General features: G+C 38.3%; 1 protein-coding gene across 8 annotated transcripts in view; it reads right to left on the bottom strand.

Moving 5' to 3' along the window:
• Window positions 1-10961, bottom strand: part of tmem63bb (transmembrane protein 63Bb) — a 47144-nt gene extending 36183 nt beyond the window's left edge. For 6 of the 8 annotated variants that reach the window (XM_084396038.1, XM_084396041.1, XM_084396043.1 and 3 more), the window contains exon 1: window positions 10584-10896. The gene's annotated coding sequence lies outside the window, so the exon portion shown is untranslated. Of the gene's footprint in view, window positions 1-10583 lie in introns of all 8 variants that reach the window. The other 2 variants (XM_084396037.1, XM_084396040.1) reach the window with 2 other exon arrangements.
• Between the last annotated feature and the right edge of the window lie 4059 nt (window positions 10962-15020).

Below are 15020 nucleotides of genomic sequence, written 5' to 3'. Positions count from 1 at the left end.
AGAGCAACAATTCTCAGGTCGAGAAGACGTGACCGAAATTAATAATGATCAGTGAGTCAGATGTTAATTCATTAACATCATCACCAAATGATTCAGCGAGTCATTAAACTAATTCAATTATAAATAACTGAATCACAATGCACTGCTCACACTGAGTGTTTGTCGTTGCATTCAATAAAGAGATCTAGAGATGTGTCTCTATCTGAATATAAAGTTGTGTTATCTTGTATTAGAACCGCTAACAGAACCAAATGTAAAACCATTTAATTCTGATTAAAAAAAAGAATCTTGCTCTTAACGCCACAATTTTTTCTTCTTTTCTTTAAAAAAAATGGTTTAATTAAAAGTGTAAGAGCAAGATCAACCAATGAGAGATGTTACCACTGTTACCATGGCAACCGGAAGAGGGATGTTTTGAGGCTAGACTCACTGGATCAGCTTGTTCGGTCGCTGTAATACATCGATTCACCTCTGAGCTGGTTTGGATCAAAGCTTAGAAAACTTGATTGACAATAATAGTTCACTCAAAAATAAATACTTTCCTTCAACCTCAGAGCACAAAAGGAGGCCTTTTCTGGCTATGACGATGGGAATGAAGTGTTTCGAGCTTCTTAAAAGCTTCAAACCATCTTCAGATTTTCTTCTGTTGTGTTCAGCGGAGAAAAGAGAGTCAGAAGGGATTGGATGAGTCAACGATGACGACTCTGTGATTCCTCTGGAGAAAAACACAGAACGCTGAAAACGGGCTGTGAACTGAAAGCGTCTGTTTCCAGGTTAAACCGGATCAGGTCTTCATAGGGAATCATGAGATCGGAGTATCTTTATCCTGTTAATAACCTGACAAGATGATGCTTTTGCTAACAGTCTAAAGCCCTATTCGGACGGGACTAGTTTAACATGGAGAGGTGGGGTGAAGTAATAATTACCAGAGCTTCTCTGTGATTTTAGTCCCGTCCGAATGTGCATCTCAGTAATCATCGCGGACAATGTCAGTAAAGATCACTGCGACTTTTACCTTCAGTAAAAAGGTCCGGAAAAATTACCTCAGGTAACACTAATCCCGTGTGAATAGACCCGCTGTAAATATGTACATAAATATTCCATCATTTCCTGTTTATAAGTAGTTTTCCGTGGTTTTTCAAGTATGGAGACGCTTGAAAAAGCATTCAGTCGCGTTCTAGACGCTGGGACGAGTCTGTGGCAAAACTCAAGTGTTTTACACACACCTTTCAGATCAGAGAGAAGATCGACAGCACTCGTTAGAGGCACGAAACATCTTTTAGCGTTAGATAAGTGCCTTTTACCAACACAATCCAATCTGAAGTTAATTAATACATCGTTCGACCAGACATAACTGTTTTATATATCTAAATATAGGTTATATGTGTTTGCGCATGTGATATCAGGAAGCAATGTAATACACACATGACGACAGGAGGGGGACAGCGATGCAAAAATCGAGATACTCTCCCACTTCTGCCAGTTTTACTGAGATCTCTTATCCCGTGCGAATTGGCCATTGATATTACAGACGTCCTGTGGTAAAATTACATTACTCCATCTACCCTTATAAAGTTAATACCAGCCGAATAGGGCTTTAGAAGTCTGATCAGAAACACACACCCGAGGGTCTGCTTTGATTTCACGGGGTCTGACTTGAGTGTGTAAGAGAAAGCCATTAAATCTAAAGCCAGCATCAGTGTAAGACGTTCCCTTAAGGAAGAGTCCGAGTCTGGCTGCATTTCTTTATTCATGCTCTTTGTATGTTTATTTATTTACACTGAACCCACTAACCTACTTGCAGTTGTAAAAAAGCAAAAAGATGTTTTACTTTAGCATCAAAAACAAGGGGAAACAAAGAGAAGGTGGAAGGAATAAGTAAAATGGGGTGAAATGAGAGTCTATGCCCAGATCTATTTGATTTTTACCACTGAAATTAGGTCAGAAACTAATGCATGATGGGGTTTTATTGTGGTAATTAGAATTGACTGTTACAATCAATAATGCATTGAATTTTCCTGCATCCCCAGTTTACACGTAAAAAAAAAGGGAAAAAAGGAGTTTCAAAAGTTTTCTTGGTAAAAAGAAAAAAAGTGATATAAATGTGGAGTATAACAAGTTAATAATACATTTTAAGATCACGTTACATGTATTATTAATATTGGTCTCAACATCTTCTATGAAGTTTAATCAGGGTTGTGAACAACTGAACACTAAAAGTTTTTGGTCCGTCTTATGAGCACAAATTCAATCGAAGTTCAATTCCTGACCATGTCCATGAAGAGGAAAATACAATTACAACAAAACAAAGGGAAAGAGGAGGAGAAGAAGGAAAAGACAAAAGAAACGGAAAGGAAAAGGAGGAGGAAAATAAATAATTTAATGAGAAAGTTAGCAGCAGCATCTGTGGTCTAAATATGTACAATTACATTAACCGTATTAAACTATAACAAAAGAACATAGAAAAATTAACATCCACATGTTTCCCATTTCATAAGTTGTTCATGAGCATCTGCTAAATGAAAGGGAAAAACTCCCTTTGAGGTCATTCGGGGGAAAACATCAACTGGACAAAAGAGTCTCTGTGTGTGTGTGTGTGTGTGTGTGTGTGTGTGTGTGTGTGTGTGTGTGTGTGTTGAGATTAAGAGGACAATCAAAAAGAAAGAGGAATGCACAGATTTCCACAGAAGGAATTGAAGACCAGGAACAAAATGAGAAACCAGGCTGTGTTTCTCAAACACACCATAAGCCTCAGTAGATCATGAAGAGCCATCAGTGCCAGTCTTCTGCGTTTGAGAAACACAGTCCAGACCGATGAGATAATTAAAGAGCCATCAGTACCAGTGGCTTCATCAAACTGAGATGATGTTCCTTCAATTCAATAAAAGCCCATGAGACCATGATTGAACATCACTGAGTTAACAAGACTCTGGACGGCTCGCTGCTGGTTATATTTGTGCCAAAGTCTGATAAAATAACCAAAATAATCATCCAACCAAACTCGTCTACATTCACACAGATATCAGACCGGTTTAATATAGTTGTGTTCGACCACAGTTCAGATAGTGTGGAGAGTGAGTGACAAACACATTCGACTAAAAAATCTTCTGAAATGTACCGAAGTCACCAGAGAGCAGAGTGATGTGTAAAACACCAACATGTCATGAACACCAGATATATCTGTTTACTAGTGTGTGCAGGACACGAGTTCATTTATGTAAGTGAGGAGAGCAAAATAAAGTAAACTATGACATATCATACACAAAAATTCCTCATACAGTGACTACCAGTAAAATTTATGCAAATTTGGGACCAAAAATGAGCTGATCATGTTTTACTGAAGTGTTTTGTCTTTAATTGCTAATGTTCTTTTTACACACAGACTGAACAAAATGAAGAATTGCTTGGTGATTGGTTGAGCTAAACTGGTATTATCTAATTGTGTAGTTAAATTTAACAGCTGACAGATATTCAACATAATTCCTCTGTGAGAGTCTAACAGAAGGACGGACAAAACCTGTGAAATATCGACTGATTTGATAACTCTGAGTTTGTCATTATTATGACCATTTTCTAAACTATAGCGAATAAACTGTGATAATGTGAGAAATGTTGAAGTTGTAAGCTGTAAGTGATCTTATTCATGTTTTTATGTTATTAAAAGTATTTCACAGCCATATAGTGAGACAAAACTCTATCTTGGTATTTGCAATCTGCTTCTATGGCTCGGGCAACACTCGGGCAACACTCGGGCAACACTCGGGCAACACTCGGGCAACACTCGGGCAACACTCGGGCAACACTCGGGCAACACTCGGGCAACACTCGGGCAACACTCGGGCAACACTCGGGCAACACTCGGGCAACACTCGGGCAACACTCGGGCAACACTCGGGCAACACTCGGGCAACACTCGGGCAACACTCGGGCAACACTCGGGGGTTGACTTTGGTTACCAGTTTAAGACAGCACTTTAAAAAAATCTGTAAAAATAGGGCACAATCTACTATATTAATGTGACGGAATTGTCCGTATTTAATTTTTATTTCAGTTGTTTAACCTGTATTTTGGAAATTTGAACTTTATTGCGTTGTGTTTTATGGTTAACGGAAACGTCAGTAAAATGACTGCATAATGTCCGGGTAATAAGCTGCCAGTTCTTTTTCTGTTAATTCTATGGATTTATTTTCCACAGTGAGTATTTGGTCTTGTATCTTGTTGGCATGTTTCATTCCCAGATGCAGGAGCAGCGTTTACTGTGAACCGAGCCGCTCTGAGACACTGCAAACGTCACCGATCACGTGTAAATGAACACCGTGATGCGCTTCAATCTGAAACATGCAGCGCATATAGGCTATCTATTTAATTCAATCGCAGCTAGATACTCACACTAAGCCATATCACGAGTTTGGTTTTGTTTAAATGAATCATGCATCCCTACAAGACAGGTTAATGCATTATTGCTAAAAATAAATGTATCTATAAAAAAAAGTTTACTTACAGAGCCAGACTGTTGTGTTCAATGTAGAGATAATTTGATCTGTTCAGTAAATGTCCTGCACAACTGCGCTTGTTAAAAACATGTTCAATCGAGTTATCACAGCATCACATGCCCGGTATGAAATCTAAAACATCTCTTGGCTCTTGTGCTGATGCATTGAAGTAATCGAGTTTGAACTTTAAACGTTTTAATTCTCTCAGTGCATTAAAGTACGTCTTCCTTCTGCAAGCAGGAAACATTTTCTCAACGACCCGCCAAAACTTGATAGCGTCTGCATTTTATTGGATTATCGATATCCCGAAGCGGTTCACGGCTGGTCATTTATCCGAGGCGTGTGGACAGACATCAAGTTGAATATCGGTCTTGATGGCCGTGACCTCAGCGGACCGTCTAGAAGTGTGAAGCGAGAGGAGTACCCTGAGGAGGCTTGCAGTTCCTCATCCAGATCTGCTGATGTCTAGATTTCTGACATGAAGTCAGTGCTGTCTTCACACACAAGGCCAGACTGAATTGAAGAGAAGCTCTAGAGGTACAGCATGGCGTAGAAACTAGGGGTGTAACGATTCTCTGTAAAAATACAAACTGTACCTTTCAGATTTACATTTATGCATTTGGAAGATGCTTTTATCCAAAGCGACTTGCATTGCATTTCAAGGTACACATTTACATTCTTATCAGTACTTGCTTTCCCTGGGAATCAACCCCATGACCTTGGCGTTGCAAGCGCCATCGCTCTACTGTTTGATCTACAGGAAAGCCAGTTCTGAATGTTAAGCTATGGAACTTAAAGGATGTTTTAATGGCGCAAAGACCTCTTATATGTCAAAAGATCAAGGCAAATTTGATTTCTCATGTCACAACCCCTTTAATGTATAAGGTAATGAGTCAATTATATCTTGACTTTTCAGTAGCTAAAACCGGAGAGCATTCACTTAGCAACGTCAAGGTCATGGGTTTGATTCCTATCATGCATGAACTGATAAAATGCATAACTTCAATGCAATCAAAGTCACTTTGGCTCAAAGTAGTCTAAAACGTAAAAACAACACCATTTACATCCAAAACAAACATGTTTTACCATGAACAGGAGTAGTAATACATGCAAAATTAGTGAAATGACCAACAGCAAAAGCCAAAATAATAAATCAATGGGACACATGGCTTCATTTTGCACAGCATATCAAAGTTGAGTGATTTGCATGCGTTTTTATTTCATTAATTATTTGCACTAAGCGCTGTTTTCCTCTATCAGATCAGACGTCTGTTTTTGGGTCACGACACGCGGTTGAGAACCGCTGCCGTAAACAACATGCATTCAGCATGACACAGCAGTGAGCTTTCAGCTGTTGCGTCTGACACACACACACACGCCACGACTGCCACGATCATGTGACCGAACACACTTATCTCAAGCGAACAGACCCTCTGCCATCTCAGACGCAGCAAAAACACCGACCCAGAGGAGGATAGTGACATATCTGAACTCTGATGATATTTGGGTTTAGTCCTTGTCAGAACGTTTGGACATTCATGCACAAAGCCTCAAATCAAAATGTCCAAGTCTAAAGTGATTTGCGGGTCACCTTATAAGATCCTGAGCCATATATACAGACTATAATATCAGGGATGTACTCCTTTAATTTGACCCAGTTACCCAATGCTTGGGTAACCTCCCAGAACACCCTGTACTAAAACCCCTCAGATCAACCTAACATGATGACACACAGATACATGACGTGCATGCTGATCTAACGTAGCACTCATCGTATAAGCCTCTGAGAAGCAGGTAAACACAGATCTGCTGGATAAGTTATTAATGATACAGAGTCAACTGTTATTATGAGCAGATGCTGAGAGACGAGACGCTCAACACAACACACACTCTTCCTCTGGCTCCTCGTTAGACACATCCGACTGAACCTCTCGCTACTGATCACTATTCAAACTTCCTTCTGGCCATGCCATGTCTCCATCCAACTATTTGTATGCAAATTTTGGGATATCCCATAAAAACACACTGGATGGAAACGCCATGATGCACAATAATTAAAATATGCATAAAAAATGTTTTGCATGATATTCAAACTTTCCTTCTGGCCACCAGTGAAACACATGCCATGTTTCCATCCAACTATGTTTATGCAAATTTTGGGATATCCCATAAAAACACACTGGATGGAAACGCCATGATGCACAATAATAAAAATATGCATAAAATTTTTTTGCATGATATTCAAACTTTCCTTCTGGCCACCAGTGAAACACATGCCATGTTTCCATCCAACTATGTTTATGCAAATTTTGGGATATCCCATAAAAACACACTGGATGGAAACGCCATGAACTATTTTAATGCAAATTTTGGGATATCCCATAAAAACACTAATGCACAATGACAATTGCAAATAATTGCACAAGTTTCGTCTTACACTCTGAGACGACAAACTTATTTATGATGGAGGATAAAAGAGTAGTCAGCTATTTTGAACTTCCTCTCAGATTTCCAGATGTTGTACTTTAACAAACTCCTCTTACAGTTTTGATCTGATCCTCTTCAAATGAAGGCCTTTGCGACGTTAAATTGCGAAGATCTTAAGTTTTCGTGGAAGGTTGTGCCCTTGGCTGCCTGACAAATGGAGATGTGCAAACCCAATTTCAGCCTTTGGGTGATGTATGCATCATCAGATAAGATCTATATTAATGTTGCTTGCAGTTCCGATGTTGCTAGGCAACCACAGACAGCCTGTAGTAACTCAGGCATACAATGTCCGATCTGCCCCAAACTTCACATGTTTCTGAGTCCTGTCCTGAACACATGACCATGACAATATTCAGTTATAGTAATAGTGCCACCTGCTGGTAGCAGGAAGTGTGGCAAATACAAATGCAAACACAAATCCAAACCTCACGTTTTATTAAAGTCCTGGCCTGAAGACAACAGGAAATGACTTGTTTTACACTGTGATTAACTCCTTATAGAAATTAAATCAGATCAACATATATGGTCAGTCTAATCTTAAGGCCTTAGCGGTGGTAAATTGTGAAGATCTTGAGTCTTCGCTGAAGGGTGTGTCCGTGGTGGCCTGACAAATTCTGATGTTTCACCATGAAAGAGGAAGCTGTTGTAACTCAGGCTTACGATGTCCGACCTGCCCCAAACTTCAGATGCTTGATAAGAGTCCTGTCCTGAACACATCTACATGACAATATTCAGTTATTGTAATAGCGCAACATGCTGGTAGCAGGAAGTGTGACAAATGACTTTGACATAGTCCTCTTATATCTACATAGTGCCCACCGTGCTCTGTTTTTTCCTAAAGCCGTCGGGTGGCGGTGGCACAGGTGCGAGGGCCCTTTTCATCGCTGCTTGCAGCTTTAATTATTATTATTATTATTATTATTATTATTATTATTATTATTATAATAAATATTACTTTATTTAAACGTCAAGTATGTAATTTGTGTAACACAGAACTAGATAAATAATGCCAGAAAATAACACCAGAGTTAAGACAATGTTGGGATCGCTCAAACAAACAGATTGCAGTTCAGTTTGCTGCCACTAGTGGCACATAAATGTGCTTCTGAGTGGAAAATGTTTTAAAGGGGTGGTATAATGCCCTTTTCACAAGATGTAAAATAAGTCTCTGATGTCCCCAGAGTGTGTGTGTGAAGTTTTAGCTCAAAATACCCTACATATATTTTTATATAGCATGTTAAAGTTGTCACTTTTTGAGGGGGAGCAAAAGAGCACCCTTTTTGAGTCTGTCCCTTTAAATGCAAATGAGCTGCTGCTCCCGGCACAGAGGGCGGAGCTTCAACAGCTCCTGTCCTTTTAACTCAGACAGACATGCACTGTAAATGTCAATGTTTATGTTCAAACCGGAGTCAGACAAAGATGGAGAGACTCAAGAAGAAGTGACAAAAGCTTCTTTTAAAAAGGGGTTCAATCTCACAAACTTGACCAGACCAGTCAGATCACAAGCTCTCGTTTACAGTCTGCCTTCAACTTAACGCTGTGAAGAACAAAACTGAAGCTGATTGAACATGACACCTGCATAACCTGTGTCTAAACGTACACCTGTGTGTGTGTGTGAGTGAGAGAGAGAGAGAGAGAGAGAGAGAGAGAGAGAGAGAGAGAGAGAGAGAGAGAGAGAGAGAGAGAGAGAGAGAGAGAGAGAGAGAGAGAGAATTAAACCCTGTAATCACATTATCCAAACACCCCAAAACATGTCAGTAGGGCTGTCGAAGTAAACCAGCACGTTCTACACGCTAATGTCCCTCAACTGTCAGTTATTTTTCTCAATTTCTTTCAGGCAATTAAATAAATCTTTTGGAACCACAAATCAAGTTTGCAAAGCGGGACTGAAGCAAATGTGCAAGACTTCAGTGGGCAATTCAAGACTCAACAACAGTTTTCAACAATCCCGTCTGGGATTTGAACCCAAAACGTATCAATTAGCAGCCGAGGTTTTAACCGATAAGCCAAGTACCCTGAGGTGAAGCCGGTCTCAGATGCAGCAGTGACGGAAGGAAACCGTCAAGACACGGACGGCTTACTCACATCAACTACTGACAGTGACAAAACACCTGCTTGGATTCACAGCAACACATTATTACTTGATCAAACTTTCTCAAATCCACGACAATAAAAGGGAAACCCTCACTGGAGATACAGATATAGAAAAATAATTATCCCTGTGTGTCCACAGAACTTCAAACAAACAAACAAATAAATAAAATGCAGCACCATCAGAAATAAAGATGACAATCATCAAACCTCTAAACTAGACCATATCCATCCAAAAAAAGTTTTATGTTAAAAACATAGTAAAAATGAATAAATATAGGGTATAGCACTGTGAAACAAACTATAGATGAGTGCAATTTAGTAGGTTATCTAAAAATAAAAATGTAAATATAGCCTAATAAACACTTTGCCAAATATAAAATTACAATAAATATGTAACACTGTTTTTGTATTTTTATTTATTTATTTTTGTATTTTAATAAAGTTCATGTTAAAAACATGCAGTTAAAATAAAAAAAAAATATACTTTAAAAAATAATAATGGAATAAATAAATACATAATTAATATAGGCCTAGAGCACTGTGAAGCAAACTATGGACGATTAGAAGTGTCTAAAAAAGTAGGCCTATATATAATAAAGACTTTACTAGTTGACAAATATAATGACAAGTAAATAGCCCTATTTAATAGTTGTTCTATTTTTATCTAATAAAGTTAATGTTAAAAACATGCAGTTAAAATGTAACTTTAATATATATATATATATATATATATATATATATACATATATATACATTAAATGCAGATTTTACTTTCACTGTTAATAAGCATTAAATAAACAATTAATTATGTTAAAAATTTTGAATATTTAATTTCACATTTTCAGGTGCAGGTGTTGCAGCTCATTTTCATACTCATAGCCTATATATCCAGATCTCTCTGTATGATTAATGTTCATTAAAGTCTTGAATGTTCACTCACATTATTTAATTAGCATTTCCAACACTTATTGCATATTTTTCCTATCACTGCTTTGCTTTTATTGATGCTGTATAAAGAAATCGCCCCAATACATTACGATGAATTGAAGTGAAATAACCTACATTATCTGAATATAAAGAGCTGTTTTAAATGCTTAAACGACGTTTAATGAAGGAACGTGATAAAATAAGCCAAACATAGACGCAGTCATTGATGTTTTTAATAATATCATGATCAACCCGCATGTTAAAGTAGGGCGTTTCTGACCGATTCACGGAATTAAATATATTGTTCACACAGAGAGAAACGCTATTAAACAAAAGAGAAATTGTCGTCCGGCATGAGCGAAGGCTGGTGGGGAATGTGCGTTACACAATATAGTTGTTTTGTGTGCAGCTTTGTCGAATCGGTAGATAAATAAAGACACATAATGTAACAAACACTAGACACAATGTCATGTAACGCGTCGCGTCAAAGTCGCGCGTGTGAATGAATGACGATCAGAATCACTGCGCCAAATATTCGCACATGATTCACAATAACGCAATGGAAATAATGTCTCCCGTTACCTGTCAATCCGAACGGATTTGAGGACTCTGTTGTCTCTGTTGACTCCTTTGCTCCAATGACAAGATCCCAAATAGAATAAATCCTTTTCCAAATCCACCGTGGAATAAATTAACTCTACAAGCGCGTTCAATAATATCCTCATCAGAATAAAAACACGCGCGCTTCTTGTTGTCTGAGGTTAAATTTCTCTTAACTTGTTTTTTGACACAGGTGCGGGTCGTGCTTGTTTTCTTTATGAGGATGCACGGACGGACGCTTCACGAATATAAATACCGGTTATTTGGAGGCTTAATATATTCAGCTGTGTGAAGCGACGTAGTGTGTGAGGGGCCGTTTTCAAAATGGCGGCCTCCGTGGCTACTTTTCAGCGTAAAAGTCCTCGTTAGGGCTCGCTGAAGGGTCATTTATATATATAAAAAAACCGGATTCCTCATAAACAAAACGTTTTACTCATGTAAGATTCAAGACTTGTATTTTTTTGGTACTTTGTTATGTATAAAATCTAGAAAAGCTGTTGGCTCTTCGTTAATGAAAAGAGATTTGCACTTTTAAGCTCATTGTGTGAGAGGTTGAGAGACTAACTAATCACATGGGGCCGGTTGCATAAACCGCTAAGACTAGTATTACTACAAGTTAGTCATCAGACTTTTCTGTTTATATCTTTTTTTAAGTCAGTTACATAAAAACGTAGATTGGCCTAATTTGATACTGAAAGTATATTGACTGACCCTTGACTTGCTAGTGAGTCATACTAAACCAATATGGCTATGTTTATGCAACGGCCCTTGATCGCAAGTGTCATTTAGAAATGTGATCTCACACTGACACCTGCTGGTGAAGAGAGGACTTGTAGGCTTGCTAAGAATTGTTTAAAGTCCCCCTGTGGTGAAAATCCAGCTTTTAATACTTTTCATGTCTATGTGGTGTTTTTAATATGCTTTAAGACAAACCATGTGGAAATTCATAAGTCGACACCATTGCTGAGTATTTTCTCTTTAAAACTGCAGTGAACCAAAGACAGTCGCGATTGTGAAATCGCTGGTGTTTTTTCTGATGTCACAAACTACCATGTAACCAATCAGATCAACATGTGTTTGTCAACGAGTGGATCTCTGAGCTGCTGTGAGTGAGTGGAGGCGGGGCTCATTTGCGTATTCATAGAACCACGCATACTAAATTAGGCAAGGGTGTAGAGTTACATTAAAGCTATTTTAAGGGATTAAAACATTTCAAGAAAAAAAAAAAAAAAAAAAACGTTTACATTTGTCATTTTGGTGATCAAAGATGAGTTTTAAGGGATACAATGATTGACTACAGGCATGGCTGGACTGGCCATTGGGCATACCGAGCATTTTCCCGGTGGGCCAACGTGCTTTTTGGGCCAATACATCTCATACTCATACATACTTTTTTTTTTTTTTTTAACGGCCCATAAAATTTGTACATCGGCGGCCCATTCGTTTTGTTTTGTTTTGGCGCTGGGTTTGTGCCGGTGTAATGCATTGGTCAAAAAAAGTCAGTTTAAGGTTTTTTTTTTTCTCTGACAGACCAGCCCATGAAACACGTAGATCAGCGGCCCATTGGCTCTTTTCTTGATTGACACTGGGCTGGCCCAATCACAACTTTAAACGAGTGAGCGAGCGAGCGTGCAGCAGTGTCAGTGTGTATCTGTCAAAATAGTCAGCGAGATGGAGAAGAAACGCAAGGAATGTGCAGAGAAATAGCGTGAAAAAACAGAACCAGGCCCTTAAAGCAGACACTGTAAACTGTGTCAAAATATATGTTTTCTGCCCTTCATCAGCTCCAGCGGCAGATGATGATAGTGAGGAGGATCAGGAGAGAGACGAGAAAGTGTAGAGCCTGAGGTAAGCAGAACTACTTTCAAAACAGGCTATGTCATGAGTGTATGAACCCATAACCCAGTTACAGATTATTTCCACATCTGCATAGTTGACGATTACCACAATTCACTAGAAATTTAATGAGAGGCGTTTGTAAACCATGTTTTCAGCCAAAATAAAAGCTTGATGCAGTTTGCATCAAAATAAAAGATCATGTGCTTATCTCTTTCAAGTATAGAAATTGGTACAACACTAATTATGAAAGTGTCCTTTATTTTTTAGTGCATTTGTTTTACAAAATATGGCTATTACTGTCACTGGATTAACATTATAACTATTATTATGTAGTAGGTGTAATGTAAATAGACACTGTAACTAAAAGAGGTTTGAATTTTTCTTTGTTTAATTTGCACACTGAATATGGGTTGGAGCTTTTAATTTTGAATTCTCAAAGTGCACCAGATTGATGAATTGACCCCCCTAGAAGGACCGATGTCCCACCACCATAGTTTTAACAAAAATCCTGTAAGAAACACTTGTATTGCTATGCCAATGCAGCTTATAGCTTGTTTCATCACTGTGTAGTATAGTTCAACTGTATTAATAAATGTCACATTTTTACTTATTTCATCTGTTAACTCTCACTCGTTCCTATACTCACTCATTACATGGCATTAGTGGTTTTAATGAATAGGAGTTGGTATGCATAAGGGCGTGCAAAAATGCCCGGGCCGATTTTTTGTCCCAGTCCAGCCCTAACTACAGGGGAACTTTAATTGTTAAAAAGAAAAATTATTCAAAGAGGAGCCACGAGATTGCCATCCTCCATAACTTTAACCAATCAAAAAAATCGATTGGGATTCGGGAACCTCTCTGATTGCTGGATCTTACATCGTGTCCTTGAGTCGTAATACACACAAAAACCTTTATTATTTACCTTTAGAGTGGCTAATGGAGTTTCCCCCGAAATCAGCCAGTAATCTCGAAAAATGCAAGCGCAAAAAACAAACAAAAAGAAAACCACAACATGATTTACCCCGTTTGCATCTGCAACTTTGCAAGGCATATACACACATTCTTCCTGTGAGTTGATGTCAATATTTAAGACTGTCCGATGACAGGAATCTGTTGCTAGACAAGAATAACTAGAATTCTTGAAGTCATGGGTGTCTGATTTTAAACATTTCTTCAAAATATCTCCTTCCGTGTTCAACAGAACAAAGAGACTCATACAGGTTGAGGGTGAGTAATGACTTTTAATGAGTTTAGAAATGAGTTTTTTTTTTTTTTTTAACTCTTTATTTATACAATTTTCAAAAAAAAAAAAAAAAACACTAACGTGACAAAACAATACAAACCAGAACAGCAGGGTGATATGTTACAAAGATTCCCTTTCACTCTTGGGACTTATAGATTGTCTATTTCTTCCATCTCAGCTCAAATTTAGCTGATTTCAGCCTTATAAAGTGAGTGATGTTTTCCATTGTGTAGAGTTCTTCCATTATCTCTTTCCATTGTGACAATGTTAAAGTGAGACTTTTCAACCAGTTCCTTGTAATAGTTTTTTTGCTGGCCATCAACATAACTTTGTAGAGATACATATCCTCAGATCGTATAACTTAATTGGAAAGTAAACCAAGGTACATAGATTGAAAGTCTGTGGGAAACGCGTAGCCCAAGACAACCCTTATTACAGTCGCAATGATTTCCCAGAAGGGTCTGACTTTGGGACAAGTCCAAAATACATGAGAATGACTGGCATTCATACTGCCACAGAGTCTCCAGCAATGCTGGGGGGTCTTGAGTTGCTTACTTTTGATACGAGGTGTAATGAAAAATCTAATAATGTTCTTCCAACCAAATTCCCTCCATTGTCTTGAACTGGTGGAAGTGTGTTGAAATAGACAAATAGAATGCCAATCATCCTCTGACACCTTGATTTGTAGTTCAGATTCCCACTTTTGTTTTATATACAGTGAATCAGTACCATTACAGTTTTGCAGACATTTATACAGTCTAGATACAATTTTTGAGGGTAATTTCTGGTATGCTCCCGACACCAATTCTACCAGTTCACAGCCCTCCTGTGAGAGGTAAGGCCTTATCTCTATATCATAAAAGTGCCGTAACTGGAGGTACCCAAACAGGTCGGAGTTGTTCAGGCCAAATTCCCTCTTTACTTCCTCAAATGATTTAAACACCGAACCTTTGGTTAGCAAACACACTGCAGTGATACCCTTATCAATCTACTTTCTAAATGTACTGTCAAATTGACCACTTCTAAAATTGGGAGAGAAAGAAGGCCATATCAAGGATTTACAATCACCTTCGAATTTGAATTTTTTTACAGTGTCCCACCAAAGCTTAATGGTTGTTTCAACTATGGGACTCCCCTCTTTTAACTGTGTACTAGTTTTATCACCCAGTCTTGATTGAGGTAGGGATGAAGGGATATAGTTAATTTCAATTTGTTTCCATTTGGAATAATACTTAGGTGAGCACCAATAGACAATATACCTCAATTGGGCAGCTAAGTAATATTCTTTAAAGTTTGGAAGGTTGAACCCCCCTTTCAATTTCGCCAACTGAAGCGTT

The sequence above is a fragment of the Rutilus rutilus genome (genome assembly GCF_951802725.1).
Source record: "Rutilus rutilus genome assembly, chromosome: 22".
Classification (NCBI taxonomy): Eukaryota; Metazoa; Chordata; class Actinopteri; order Cypriniformes; family Leuciscidae; genus Rutilus; species Rutilus rutilus.
Note: the sequence above shows the minus strand (reverse complement) of the source record. Positions and strands in the feature narration are given on the sequence as shown.